Consider the following 14,044-nt stretch of genomic DNA (forward strand, 5'->3'; position numbering starts at 1 on the left):
TCCTTATTGTTCCCAGAGTCAAAAATGCATCCTGTTGATACCATAAAAAGACACCACTATTCTGCAATCTGGAAAAGTGTGTTAGTGTACTGCTGCAGTTCTATGCTCTGATTATGTAATATTTTTTTTCTCACTAGTTCAATTTCTTTAGTCTTTAAAGCCTTTATGTACTCTGACAATAATTTTAATTTCCTGATCTCAAATGTCACACATTGATTTCACATCTGTGTTTATTTTTATCCATATCCAAGTGTGAAGCAAGCATTTAGAAGCTAGGTAATGTGGATACAAAACATGCTTGCTTCATACCAATTACATATCAGGTGCATGACCACTCACAAAATTCAGTCCCATTTGAGCAGACAAAAAGCCATTAGGGTCTTCCAAAATGCAGTTGCTACAGTCACTTGTCTCCAACAGCTTGTTACCCTTTACATTCCTATCTCCTCTGTGGGTGAGTTCATTAAGAGTTGTCTTTCTGACTCCAAATTGGCTGACATAGGAGGCTGCCACATGTCAGCTGTGCCTTTTGTACCAACTAATATGGAGTTGATTGCCTGCATGTCTGAAACGACTGGACTGATGCCTTGTGTTACTGGATGCAAACCTCTGCAGTTATTACCTCCAGATGTGGGGAGAAAGGCTAGCAGAAAATACCTGTGCCATTAGCCCATGCTTTGTTCCAGTACAGCAAGTCTGAGCTGGAATGTCAAGACCTACAGCAGTGTTAGGCAGTCAGAGCTGTACTTCCAGGAAATATTAAAAGTAGTCTGGCTGGTAGCTATTTGATATTAAATATTACCGAATCCTTTCTGGTTTTTATTAGGTACGCAAAATCAATAGATACTTTGGCCTTTAACTTTCTGTGCCTCGTTCCTGCTTCTGAAAGAAAGCAATAGTAATCTCTCATCTTAGTAGATTGTTGTGAAAATTAACTGATTAATATTACAGCATCATAGAATCTTAGAAACATAGTATCTGTGAAGAAGTTAATATCAGATTGTGTGACAAAGATAAAAAGATTTCTGTCCTCAGACAGAATTTGTCAAGTAGTGAGTAAAAAGCATGAGGCCACATGCAGCAATAATTATTACTAAGAAGCAAAGAAGAAGGAAAATTTAATACTGACTAATATAGTAGTCAAGTGGAAAATATACAGTAGAGTTATATAATCGCACAGCACGACATAATATACAAGCATGTGCAGGCTGAAATAAAGATGCACAGGAAATCTGAAATTTAGCATTTTCTTCCTAAGTATTTTAAAAGTTTACTGTACTACAGCCACAATTGTTAGGTTTCTCTTCCTCTTCTTTGTTTTTCAGCATGAGACACAATTTGCTATAAGGATCTGAGATATGTGGAAAGAATCTCATTTGGAAATTAATTCAGATAGTAATGTACAGTTTTCAAAAGTGAAGTTAGATCTGAGCACACTGTGACTTCTGTCTACTCCTCTTCATTGAGAATTACGAGTCAGCTGATGTGGTAAAATGAAACCTCTTGGCACTTCCCTGTCTAGAGGCTGAATCTATTTGGTATTTTCTGTCCCCTGTCCTAGCAGAGATACACCAGAACTTCCCCATTTAGGAAATGTAGGCAGGATCTGGTAGGACCCAGGTTAAAATGTTTAAATTGGAAGTGTCTATTTATATACCACAGAATTTATTGGGACTTTTATCGATATCTGTTTGTATGCAGTAATATGTCTTAGCCTTCTAAGAGCTAGCTATTAAAACAGTGAGTGTGTGAAAAGCATTACTTTTGCCTACGGCTCAGTTCTCAGACAGTGCATTAATATGCATATGCTGAACTGCTGAGCAGGGTGAAAATGAAGAATTAATGATCAACACTAATGAGAATCATTTGGTCTAAGCACAAATGGACAGTGATTTTTGCTCACAATATAAACAACTTTATTTGAAAGAATCTCCCAGTATCTGGATAATTTAGTACCGTTACTTACAGGCTTTTATGTGTTCAGAATAACAACAATATTTAGCTTTAATTCTCTGAGTAAGTATTAACAGAATTATATGTTAATGAATTAACAAATTCACCTCCATTTTATTCTTAAACCCTCCACACAGAAGCAAGAGATCAAATTTCATGTTAGTTACACAGAAAAGTAGTTCATTGTTTAGACAGGACTGTAAAAATCATATATAGTCCAGATATATCCATCTCCTTCGTGCTGAAATAAACCAGAAATAAAATACAACAGGTATTCCTTCTCACATATTCTTCAGATGAGTTAAAGGCAAGAAACCTATACTTTGGCTGCTGGCCTCTCCCTCAACAGAAACATCTAAAATAGGTTAATGAGAGTCAGATGGCCCTGTAAAGCGTGCTTTGGTCTTGCTTCAAGAGCTGAAATCTATAGTTACCACATAAAATACTTAGCCCTTAAAGAGCTTTTACATAGCCTTACTATATTTCGACCTGTTTTCCTAAGTTGAAATACAGTTTGGCTGAGAGACCCATCAGCATCTTTTAAACCGTGATTCACAGAATTTTCTGTGAGGGGAAGTGCCCCACAAGGATCATCAAGTCCAAATCTTAATTAAATGGCCCAGTAACAGGGATTGAACCCAAAACCTTGGTGCTAATAGCACCATGCTCTAAACTGAGCCATTCTCAGGGCCATTCCTTACATTCCTTCATGGTACAGCTTCTTGGCAGTTTTTTCCATCCTCAAGACTTTGTGGAGGATGCTCAAAAGGCAAACATAGTTTATTCCTAAGCAAGAATTCTTCAAGATGGACTCAGGATATTCACACCATTGTCTTATTTCCCCTCTCCTTTGGAGCTGTAATTGTATGTAGGATAGATGAAAGAATTGCACTGAAGTGGCTGAATTCACATGCTGGTTTTAGACCCTCACCCTGGAAACACACAGGAACATTGGGGAAAAGGGGCAGTGTTATTGTAAATTTCCCAGTTACAAAGTAAATTGCCTGAGTGGAAATGCATTTCCAAGAGTTTTTTATTTATTCCCATACTCTTGACTCCAATGCAGCTGAGCTTCTTGGATACACAAAACTGTACCCTAGCATGTCTGCAGTATTGCTGGGTTTGTGCTGCTCAGATGATTATCACTGGTTATATTACTGACAAAATAGGTTTATAATCCAGCTGCCAAGCTGTTAGCAAGAGAGGGTGGCTGAACTTGTGGTTAGGGCACATGTAAGATGTAAGATGTGGGATGTAAGAAATCCTATTTGGTTCTTGTCTCTAAGGCAGGTCTTCCTCATGGCTTCTGGAAAATCAGTCTTTTTGTTCCACTTTCAAAGAGTGCAGGAAGAAGTATCGGCATCCTAGCCCTGTTTAGATTATTACTATCTTTAGGAGAAACAGTATCTTCTAATACATGTATGCAAAAACTTACACAAAATATCATATGAAGCTTTCAGAGAAAAAAGAGCAAACAAGGCGAATCATGAAAATTTTAAGTATGAAGGTGTACCACTAGTGACAAAGAAGAAATTGAGTTTAATGTGAACACACCTTTAATATTCCTGATGAAACCAAAGAACAACTTGCTGACTCAGGTATAGAGGCAGACTTACTGGAAGGGGTAAGCCTTCCCCGCTGCTCTGCTATGGCATGAAGTACGTCACTGGTTAATGGGTGGCTGCTCAGGGATCAGTATAGTGCATCTGATACTACAGGAGTACAGCAAGTGGAGAGTGGGTATACAGAAAATAAGAAAGCACACAGTAATCAAAAGTTTGTCAAAGGATTGCATTTGATAGAAATAAAGAAGTTTTCAGCAGATTTACCATTTGTTGCTGTTGGTGAAGTAAATGTAACTGTATTGTCCTGTCTGCAAGGCTATTGCTTTTGTTTTATTCACCAGTAGAACATTAGTTTGCAAAGAAAATACAAAAAAGTGCCTATTCCTAGAGTCATCATACTATAGTACTATGAATGGATTTTTGTCTACAAAAAGCTTTTACAGGATGAAACTGCTTGAGTTCCATTTAAAATTAACAACTGTACACTCACATTTCAGATCTCTCTTGGGCAAAGTTCATATTGAAATTGAATTTCTCATTCCTTTGGACTGAAAAGGAGCAAAGGGACAAAAGGATTAAGTATTTCTTTTTATAATACCTATACTGTAGAAAGAGTAAAAGCTGGACATTAAGAGGGAAAAATGTTGCAATGAAAATAAGAGAGATAAGTGACTGTTTGTGCTAATGTGTTAAACTACATATATGGAAAACGTACAACGAAGAATTTTGTTTTACCCTGGATTACCATTTGCATAATTGCTATAACCCTCTGATCTTCTCTCTTAACTATATAGTTGAAGTTTCCTGTGAATAGTAACATGGAACAGTAGTCAGTCATTTACTGTTTGTATAAAATAAGAAGACTCTAAAAGAAACGAACATTCTGCCTATTCTTAGTTTGTAATTACATTTTCCCATAAGGTATATGGAATTGGTTTCATTCCTGAGTCTCTTCAAAACTTAATGCATATTTAACGATGCAGACCTTTGCACAAAGTCTGTCCGGAGGGAGCCTTATCCTGACAGAAATCTAGTCACACATTTCCCCATTCTGTATCCCAAAGCAGGTTAGTAGAGCCTGAAAAGTGAGTGGCAGTGATGAGGAATGCTGAGATACCCTGATTCACAGCAACTTGCTTCTGCTTGTGAACAGGATAGTTCTTTCACGGTTCCTTACTGATATTTAAAATGAAGTATTTGGCACCTCCATTGTCCTTTGTAATTCCTTTAGTTGGAAAATACTAAGCTTTGTAATGCACTAATTCACTGTAGTTTTAAATACAGTAACTAGTTGTGGTTACCTCAGAAAAAAGCAAGTAATGCAGACCTGCCCTTTGCTCTTGTAAGAGCAAGTTCACATTTAATATAATTGTCAGTTAACATCTCTATTCATTTGGTACCTCTTCCCAGAGGAAAAAGCAAGACAGTACAGCACATCACCTCTTTCTGGACTGAATCCTTCCCTGTCAGTGACCATCTTCTGTTCTCCAGGGCACAGAAGCAGTTGGTCCTTTGTTAAATGGCAATACTTACTCCGTGCTTTTTATAGACAAATGGTTAGATACCTTTCACACCCTTAAGAAGACTAAATTTCTTAGTTTATAATATACTAGGGAGTTACAACAGACTTTGCCTTTAGCTGTTTTCTACAACTAATTTTACACAGCCCACATAAGCAGAATTAAATTGTTTAAATTGCTTATTTCTGTCCAGCTGGTTCAGTCAATAATGTCCTTTACTCATGCCAACCTATATTTTTCTCCAAAGGATTCTATGCATTTTACTTTATTATTTTTCACTGTTTGTGAGGGAAAAAAACATTTCTCTGAAGTTGTATTCTACAAGGAGCAGTAAAGAACATCAACAATTTCTGTATTGTTATATGTTCTAGTAACTGACTGAGCCATCTTAAAGCTGCTGTACAACTACCACCAGTATCCAAAAAGCTCTATAAAATGTAGCAGTGGGCATTAGAGACTTCCATGACCTTCCTCCAGATACCCAAGAGAAAACGGGGCTTGCTGTTACTATAAACCATTCAGTTTTTACTCATGGAAATCAGCTGAAATCTGTGGGGGCTTTTCTCACCAATACAACTGGCAATGGGCAAGTTTGACTTTCAGGCACTGCCAAAGTAAACAATAGTGTGTTTGTGACCTGTTTTGCAAGATCTGCTGGGGGTTCATTTTTCTGTAATCCCACTCCTTTCCACAGAACTGACTTTTTCCAGTCATCCTTCCCACTGAAACCTCCTAAAGCCAATTCCAGTTCTTCTTTCCCTGCTTTCAGTCAGTTCTAAGGAATGAAACTCTCAAATACACTTGTTGAGCATTGCCACTTCTCCACCACAGCCGAACTCAATACTGATTTTTTTCCATTTATTGCAAATCAATCTTGACCTTCTGAGATTCATAAAGTCCTCTCTCTGGCCCTTCCAGGTGTCTATTCTGGTCTGAGGGGCAAAATTTTAATTCTATTCCTCCTATGGAATTCTCTAAGACAAAGGATTTAAACAAGCAGAATCCCACTGTTAAATCTCACTTTATCCCAATACTTGTTGCCATTTCCCTGTGCTTAAAGGATTCAGAAACCACACAGTGTGCTGCTATAATCTTGAATGGTGGCTTCCAGTCATTCTGGAACAGTGTTACTGAAGTATCTCCGGGGCTGGGAACAAGATACAGTGGAGAGAGCTGTCACAGCAATGGCATTTCAGGGTCAGCTGCCCATGTCCAAACAGATGGTGCCTTGTTTTCTCTCATTAAAAAATCTTCCATGCAGAAAGTAACAGTGTCAGATCTTGTCATGCTAATTTAGCCTAAGTTCAAAGAGAAAATATGTATTCCAAAAACACACAGGCTACATGGTCAGCTTCAAAGTGCAAAACACATCTTTTGATCAATGTGCTAGTTATGTGACAAGTAATGATATCACCAAATTTCCTTTTAGAGTTTAGTTTTGATTGGATAAACACATCTAAGCTACTTCACTTGTTTGCTTTGCGTTTCCCTCGTGGCCATGGATGAGGTATGCAGTTTTCTGGGTAGCCAGAATTTAAGAGCTGGATTTCCCTTTCAAGTCTGTTCAGCCATAGAAGTGAGCGCATAAGGTCTATGAAAATCCAGTTCAATTACCAAGAAAACCTCAGCACAAAAAACCCTTTACATGAAAGTCAGGTAGCCTGTGTTTTGCTTTTATTGCAAAAAGTGGTTTTAGTAGAAACATGAATTAGGTCTTCAGATCAAATATAGCATCTTTGTAAAGAGGAGTATAGGCTTTTCTACTTTTCCTGAGACACAGGGTTCAGCCTTCCAGAGAGATGATTGCTATAATCATAAATATTATGCTGAAGATGCAAATACTGGATGCAAATATTCTTTATATTTTTTTAAAGTGATTTCTGCCTATGACTTCAGAATGGGCAACCATTCTCGTTATGAAGATCATCCATTTTGCATAGGGTTCCTTTCTTATTTCCACTCACACTAACAGAATAGTTTCTTAAAAATCCGTGACACAAAACAAATAGTGAAAACTTGACCTGTGGATTTCTATGGTAAAGTTGAGATAAGAAAAAAAATTAAGAAGGACCTATTTAATATCTGCTTCTATAAACATAGTCACTAGACCTTTAGGATTTACTTTAAAAAAAAAAAAAAAAAAAAAAGCTCCTAAGGATATTCTGCATAGCAAAATGCAGTTTCAATTATAACTTGTGTTCACATGCCTGCATAGTTTAAATTGGCTAATGTGAATAAAAGAATTACTTTTGTGTGAATTGGTAACTGGCATTCAAGCTCTAAGGCATGTGTTACTACTTTGTCCTTCTTCTTAATGTACTACCTAGATGAGACTAAAACCTGACGCGAAGGTATATCCATACCAAGACATTATTTCTTACTGATTTTTAGCATTTATTATTTTTGATGGGAAGAATTTTGCTTTGCATTTAATACTCAGAAACAAAGTAAGTTAAAATGTAGAAAAAACTTGAACCACAGAGACTTTGTATCTGATGTCCGTTATATCCAGCAAGAGATGAAATGACCATCTACAGATATAGATGCAATGCTTTGCCAAGCATATTCCTAATATTTAGACTACAGGCAAAGTTTAGTTTTATGAGTTTGTAGTCACACTGACTTCTTGGGAAGGCATGACTATTAAGGAAGACACAGCTGGAGTATATAAGATGGGATAACACATTCAATATAAATATGAAACACAAGGTCATATGGAAATTGCAATTTCTTTTATTTCAAAAGTATCTGTACCTCCATTTACTTTGAAACTTCATAATTCTTCTCACCAATTCATATGTACCATTATTGAATCTTCCTCCTTTGGAGTAAAGAGAAAGACTGATGCAGGCAAAAGTCACCCATGTTCCAGGTTCCTGCAGAGCTTTATTTGAGACACCACCTTCCTTTCCTTTGGACAGGCAGACCTCTGGGATGGGCACTGTTAATCTTCAAACACAACAGAGGCATTTTTGATGTCATAAGATACATTTTCTTTTAGTAAAGCAATGGCATTTTTTTCACACCTTAGCAAGACTATGATTTGAAAACTTACGAAAATAAGAAGAATTTTCTAAACCCAAATAGGAAGGTGGAAGTCTGTAAGAACTGGATCTGAACCCAGCCCATTTCATAATTTGAAAGAGACAGGGTATTGTGTCTCTCATTTTTTTAGGGGTAAATTTGGAGCACAAGTGTAATTATAGTGTAACAGAGCTTTCATCATGGAAACAAAGGAAAAAGCTACAAATGGAAACATGTATTTGCATGTTAACACTAGAGAAAAGACCACAGAGTCTAACTGTACTGCTTCTATTTATGTATTCATTCTGTAAAAAGGCAAAACAATCTGAGCATGAGAGATAAATATTTGAATACTTTGTAAACAATATTAGAAACAAATGTACTACAAACTTTGAGCAAGATTGTTGTCCTCACAAAATGTACCACACTTAAGTCATAAAAATTGAAAGGTTGAGTTCATCCCAGAAAACCAGACATTATGTAAACCAGGACCAGATTTCTTAGTTTCTTAAGGTTTGCCTCCTTGTTGATTCTTAGCAGGGACATGAAGGTACAACTTCTAATCCATCTCTTAAGGTTTCCACAGTGCCACAAGCAATAGAGAGTTAAACCCAATCATAACTGTGGATTTATTTTTTTTAATCTTCACAAGACATTTCACAGAAGAGAAATCAAGCAAAGATGGCAAATGCTTTCTTAAGTGTGTATGAGAAGAAACCCTAAAGCCCTAAGACTTCTGCATTCCTCAGTGTCTTAAACACAGAACCCCTGTTACCAAGACAGATATCTGTAGCCATTTAGTCTTCAAATTCTGCTAATAATTCAAACAAGGTTACCAGTTTAGGACTAGGACTCTTAATTACATTTTTTATTGCTGCGGGACAGTTTAAAAACCTTACATAGAACAGTAATGAAATTAAAAATGAGTCTACAGCATTACCAACTTGAGCTGGGGTGACATAGAAATGAAAAAAAATATGTAAATTCCAGCCTGCTTGGCAATGTAATCTATTCAAATTTCCTCATGCAATATCAACAGTAACAATTTTGGTGCAGGGGAAGGAGTAAATAACCTACATAAAATCAACTGTAATATTACAATCACTTTATTCATATCCCATAGGTTTAAATTAATAATTCATTACAATTATACTAAATTTATATCAGTGTAAGTACAGTGTGAAACTGGTTTCTACTTTTGACCTTGTTCCACCATTAACCTTTGCTTTTAGACTGCCTGTTGTTACTTTGCCAGTGAGGTTACCTAAAGGTTAGCCACATATTTCAGGAAACAAGAAGAGGGAGAACAGGTGAAAAATCCTTTTCAAAATCTGTTTCCTTGTTTTCATATCCATCTATTCTTTTACTGAAAAAAAAATACATAACCATGGCACACATGGTGAGGAAAATGCCATAAGGTAGTAAAGCATTAGAGCAAAGAGGAAGAGGAAGAGAAGATTTTTGACTGAGAGGTTTTGCTTCTCCCATAGCGTTCGTTCACCTTTGGCTGTAGTATCTCTGCATGTTGACATTGGTCAATATATCAGATAAAGAGCTGCAAATTGCTTCAAGCATTATCTACTCAGAGCACCTTCTCCCTTTCCCCATAAGTTACATGAGTTTGATTAACAGCAGGCTCCAAGTCACTTACTGAAATTTGAGCTGCTGACTGCTCTTGGCATCTATTTAATATTCAAACTCTCCTTACTCTCCTCTCTGTTCCTTCTCTGTCCAGTTCTTTTTACATTTTTATGCCCTTCTGGATCTTTCTAGGAAATACTTTTGGTCACAACTGGCCACATTTCTTAACATTTATTGTTAAAAGGTATACCTAGAAATCTATTACCATTAGACCATTCAAATATTTTTTCCTATTAGTTTGCCAGCTGCTGAACAACAGAGCTCTTCTAACTACTCTTAAATTCCTATTTGGTCCAGCTTCTTGTCTGTTCTGCCAGTGAAGTCAGAGACTGTTTTATCACATCATTTATATTCTTGAACTAACCACAATTTGTACCTTTTAAGGCATCCAATTCTAAATTCCTAGCCATAATAAATAAAGGGATTTTGTAGCATTTGGGAGCCTTTCTATTACTGTATCAGTATCCTGAGTCAAAGAGGTCCACATTTTTATGTGAGGTTTTTCTCTACAGATTTTATTTTTCCAGAGTAAGTATAGGGTATTAGCCTGAAGGTGCAAATTATGTTTTGCTTTCCTGCTAACTTGCCAAGATGAGAGTTTGTGCATGCCTGCTGTAACAACCTTGTACCATGGAAAACTGTTGATAAGTATGAGTAAGGTAGCCTCTTTCAGTACTTTCAAAGATAATGAATGCTTTGCTTCACAACTTCAATTAGAAGGGTAAAATATCATGCCCCTCCCCCCCCGGTAATTAATGTTCTTAAACAGAGCTATCAGGGCTCCTTTTATCAGCAACCACCTTCTTGCTAATAATAAAAAAAAAGTCACTTGCCTTTCCCCTAGGGTTATTAAAAATTGGGTGGGATGCAGAGAGCAAGGGGAGAACAAACATACCATGCACTTTGTCCTCTTAATGAATGAAATTATTCTCATGTGGCAAAGAGGTTTAGATTGTCTTAGTCACTGATGTGCTGCTGTGTCTTTTTGTTTTAGGGCACCTTTTATAAAACATCCAGTTTTCAGGTCATTCAAACCATGGTGTGCCAACACAATGCCTATGTACAGCTACTGAATGAATAGCACTGCTTTCTGCAGGACTTTTACACAAATATTATCTTAAAAAAGGATCTATTTAACTAATGAGACTAGAAATTATAGCAACATGACTGAAAGATGTACTACAGTATGCCTGTCCTTCAAGTTGTTTTCCAAGATAATGCTTACTGGAAAGCTTGTAATCTATACAGCTGGCTATACAATTCCAAAAAATAAGCTAATTCTATTCAAATATGTTTGGAAATAGGCATATTCATTAGTATTTACATTTTAAACTCCCATTTTGCTGATACCTATTAAGTAACAAACACATCTTTATGTCAAATCCACCTTCAGCGTTTGCTAACTGCTAGTGCTACAAAAACTTGAATTAGTCAGGTGCTACTTTTAGGTTAAAATGTTCAAACTCATTAAATTGCACTGACATAAGCAATGGATGATAAAATGCACTTCTCAGCACTTCTCAGGGTCAAAGTCTGAGTCCCACATTGATTATTTTTCATACAAGTTTACAGAAAATTATTCTTGCAACAGGATTTCACTGAAGATAAACTTGTGCTTCTGTGCATAAGCTCACTTCCATTTTTGGAACCAGACTTATACCCCACAGCCAACACATGAAGTTTGCTCCACTTAAATACTTTGATCTTTTCCTTCCCATCTTGACATATGAGGTCCTGCTGACAGGCTTCTTTATGAAGATAACTAACACTGCATTAGGTATATATTCCAATATGAAATTGATCTTCATTTTAGATGAAAGAAATCCTACAGGACTTGCTAGAAAAATCTCAGCAACTGCATGACTGCTATGTAGGCTGGAAGGCATGTGTTATAGGGCTTGTATTCTGCTTACATTCTGCTATTGTTCAATGTTAATGTCCACTTTATGTAATAAGATTAATGGGGCATAATGCTATGCAATGGCCAAAGGAATAATGTGTTTACAGTGAACAGAATGACTAATACATAAATTTAGGCTTGGCTTCTCTTTTGATCAAGTTTGTGGGATTTTCAGTGTATACATGAGAAATTTCTTCATTTTTTTAACTGATTTTGTGTTCAGATCATAAGGTCTTGTTTATAAAGTAGAAAGAAAATAGCATTTATAAAATAGTCATTTGTGAATAAACATTTTTCTTTGGATAGATAAACACAGTACATCTTCATAATCAGATCTATCACCTTCATGTAAAACAGAGGGGTCTTCTTTTTCTCCAAATGTACATCAGTGCTCACTAACTAAATTAAACTACATCTGAGAAATGTTGATGGCTGCTTTCAGAAATTCTACTAGTTTTGATTGTGATGTCTCTCCATGTTCAAATATCCTTCCCAATAAAGTATTTTCCAGTAGCTGAACTGAATTTTCCTTCTTGCAATGAAAGCCATTTACTTCTTTTCCTATAACAGCAGCATCTTTGCAACAACTCTCTACACATAGATTCTATTTTCTTCTCAATCAGCTATAGAAGAAATAATTCCCAGTCCTTTGCTATTTGTCTCACAGGAAGCAGTTCTTAAATATCTTCTTGTTCTTGATGTTCTCCTTTCAGTCACCCTTCATTTAGAGAAGCATCAAAAGGCAGCAAGTCTCAAGAGTGATGTATTACTGCTAAAAAAGAAGAAATAAAGGGTTTTAAAGGTTAAGGGGAAAGCACTGCAAAATGTTAAAAATCACATGTGATAACAGAACCATGATGAAATCAAAGTTTCTTGTGGCTCCTGTGCTACATTATTGAGAGGCCTACTTTAGCCACCCCCTGTAGTGGCTAAGTAGTCTTTACCCTGTAGTTCCTCCTCTCAAAACGACATTTCAGGATCAACAGACAGTTGCCAGCAATGGCTATGACTACATGGAAGACAGTCAAAATGCTGAGTAGCAGGAAGGGCCAAGCCTGTATCCCTCCTTACACCCATTACCTACTAAAATACTAAAATTAGTGAACTTCTAAATGATTGAAAATTAAAAAAAAATTATTTGTACTCATCTAAATTAAACTTAGTTTGCTATGCAGATGTACTTGATATTGAATCCCAGAGTAAAGTAAGGGCTGCCCTAGGAATCAATTTTTTCTAGATCAGATGTATGAGGAAAATGAATTATCCATTGACAAGGAAAAGATGTGTTTTTGGCGGGCAAGGGGAACATCTTACAACACTCTCTGGATGTAATAACTGAGACTGTCCACAACAGGCCTTAATTAATTACAAAATTCAGAGCAACAATTGTAACTTCCCTTCCCTCACCCCAGTTTACTAGATCTAAGTAAACTGTTTACCAATATCCTTACAAATACTGATTCCCTCTTGCTCCTGGCGCCTCATTTACACATCTCTTCTTCTAGCTCCTTACCTCCTAGTTCTTTTTACTGCACTCTATTTTTTCCCCCTCATTCTTTCACTTGATGCCTCATTTTTAGATTTCCTATCCCACCGTCATACACATTGAAAAGTTTCCTTCTATTTCTCCAAGAGTAAGGCACAAATTTGTGGAAAAGCCTCCAGGTTAGGATGTGAGGTTGCAGTATGAGACATGGGCGTTGCTTTCACAGGTGCTTGGGGAAATTATCACAGAATCAATTAGATTGGGAAAGAAACCTGAAGGATCATCGAGTGCAATCTGTGACCATACATCACCATCTCAACTACACCATGGCACTAAGTGCCATGTCCAGTCTTTCCTTAAACACCTCCAGTGATGGTGACTCCTCCACCTCCCTGGGCAGCCCATTCTAATGTCTAACCACCCTTTCTGTGAAGAAATTCTTCCCGATGTCCAACTTAACCCACCCCCCTGGCGCAGTTTAAGATCATGTCCTCTCGTCCTGTCGCTGGTTGCCTCGGAAAAGAGACCGACCCCCACCTGGCCACAACCTCCTTCCAGGCAGTTTTAGAGAGGGATGGGGTCACCCCTGAGTCTCCTTATCTCCAGGCTAAACACCCGCAGCTCCCTCAGCTGCTCCTCACAGGACCTGTGCTGCAGTCCTTTCCCCAGCTCCGTTGCCCTTCTCTGGACTCTCTTACTCCGGGGCACGGCAGAACCCCGGACTCGCAGCCGCGCAGCTGTGGCGCTCGTACGCCTTTAAGGGCAGCCTGGCCGCGCCCCCACGTGTGCGATCAGCTGACGGCGCGTCCCTCCCCTCCGCTGCCCGCCCTGCCCCCCTCCCTCCGCCGCGAGGTGCGGGCGGCAGCGCGGCTCTGACAGCGCCGCCGGGGCAGCGCCCGCGCCCCCCGCCCGCCCCCGCCGCCCCGAAAGCCCCACGACACCCACAGCTGCGCGG

Source organism: Corvus kubaryi, unplaced genomic scaffold, assembly GCF_017639235.1.
Source record: "Corvus kubaryi isolate FWS band 111438036 unplaced genomic scaffold, C.kubaryi_AGA036_p1.0 37308, whole genome shotgun sequence".
Lineage (NCBI taxonomy): Eukaryota > Metazoa > Chordata > Aves > Passeriformes > Corvidae > Corvus > Corvus kubaryi.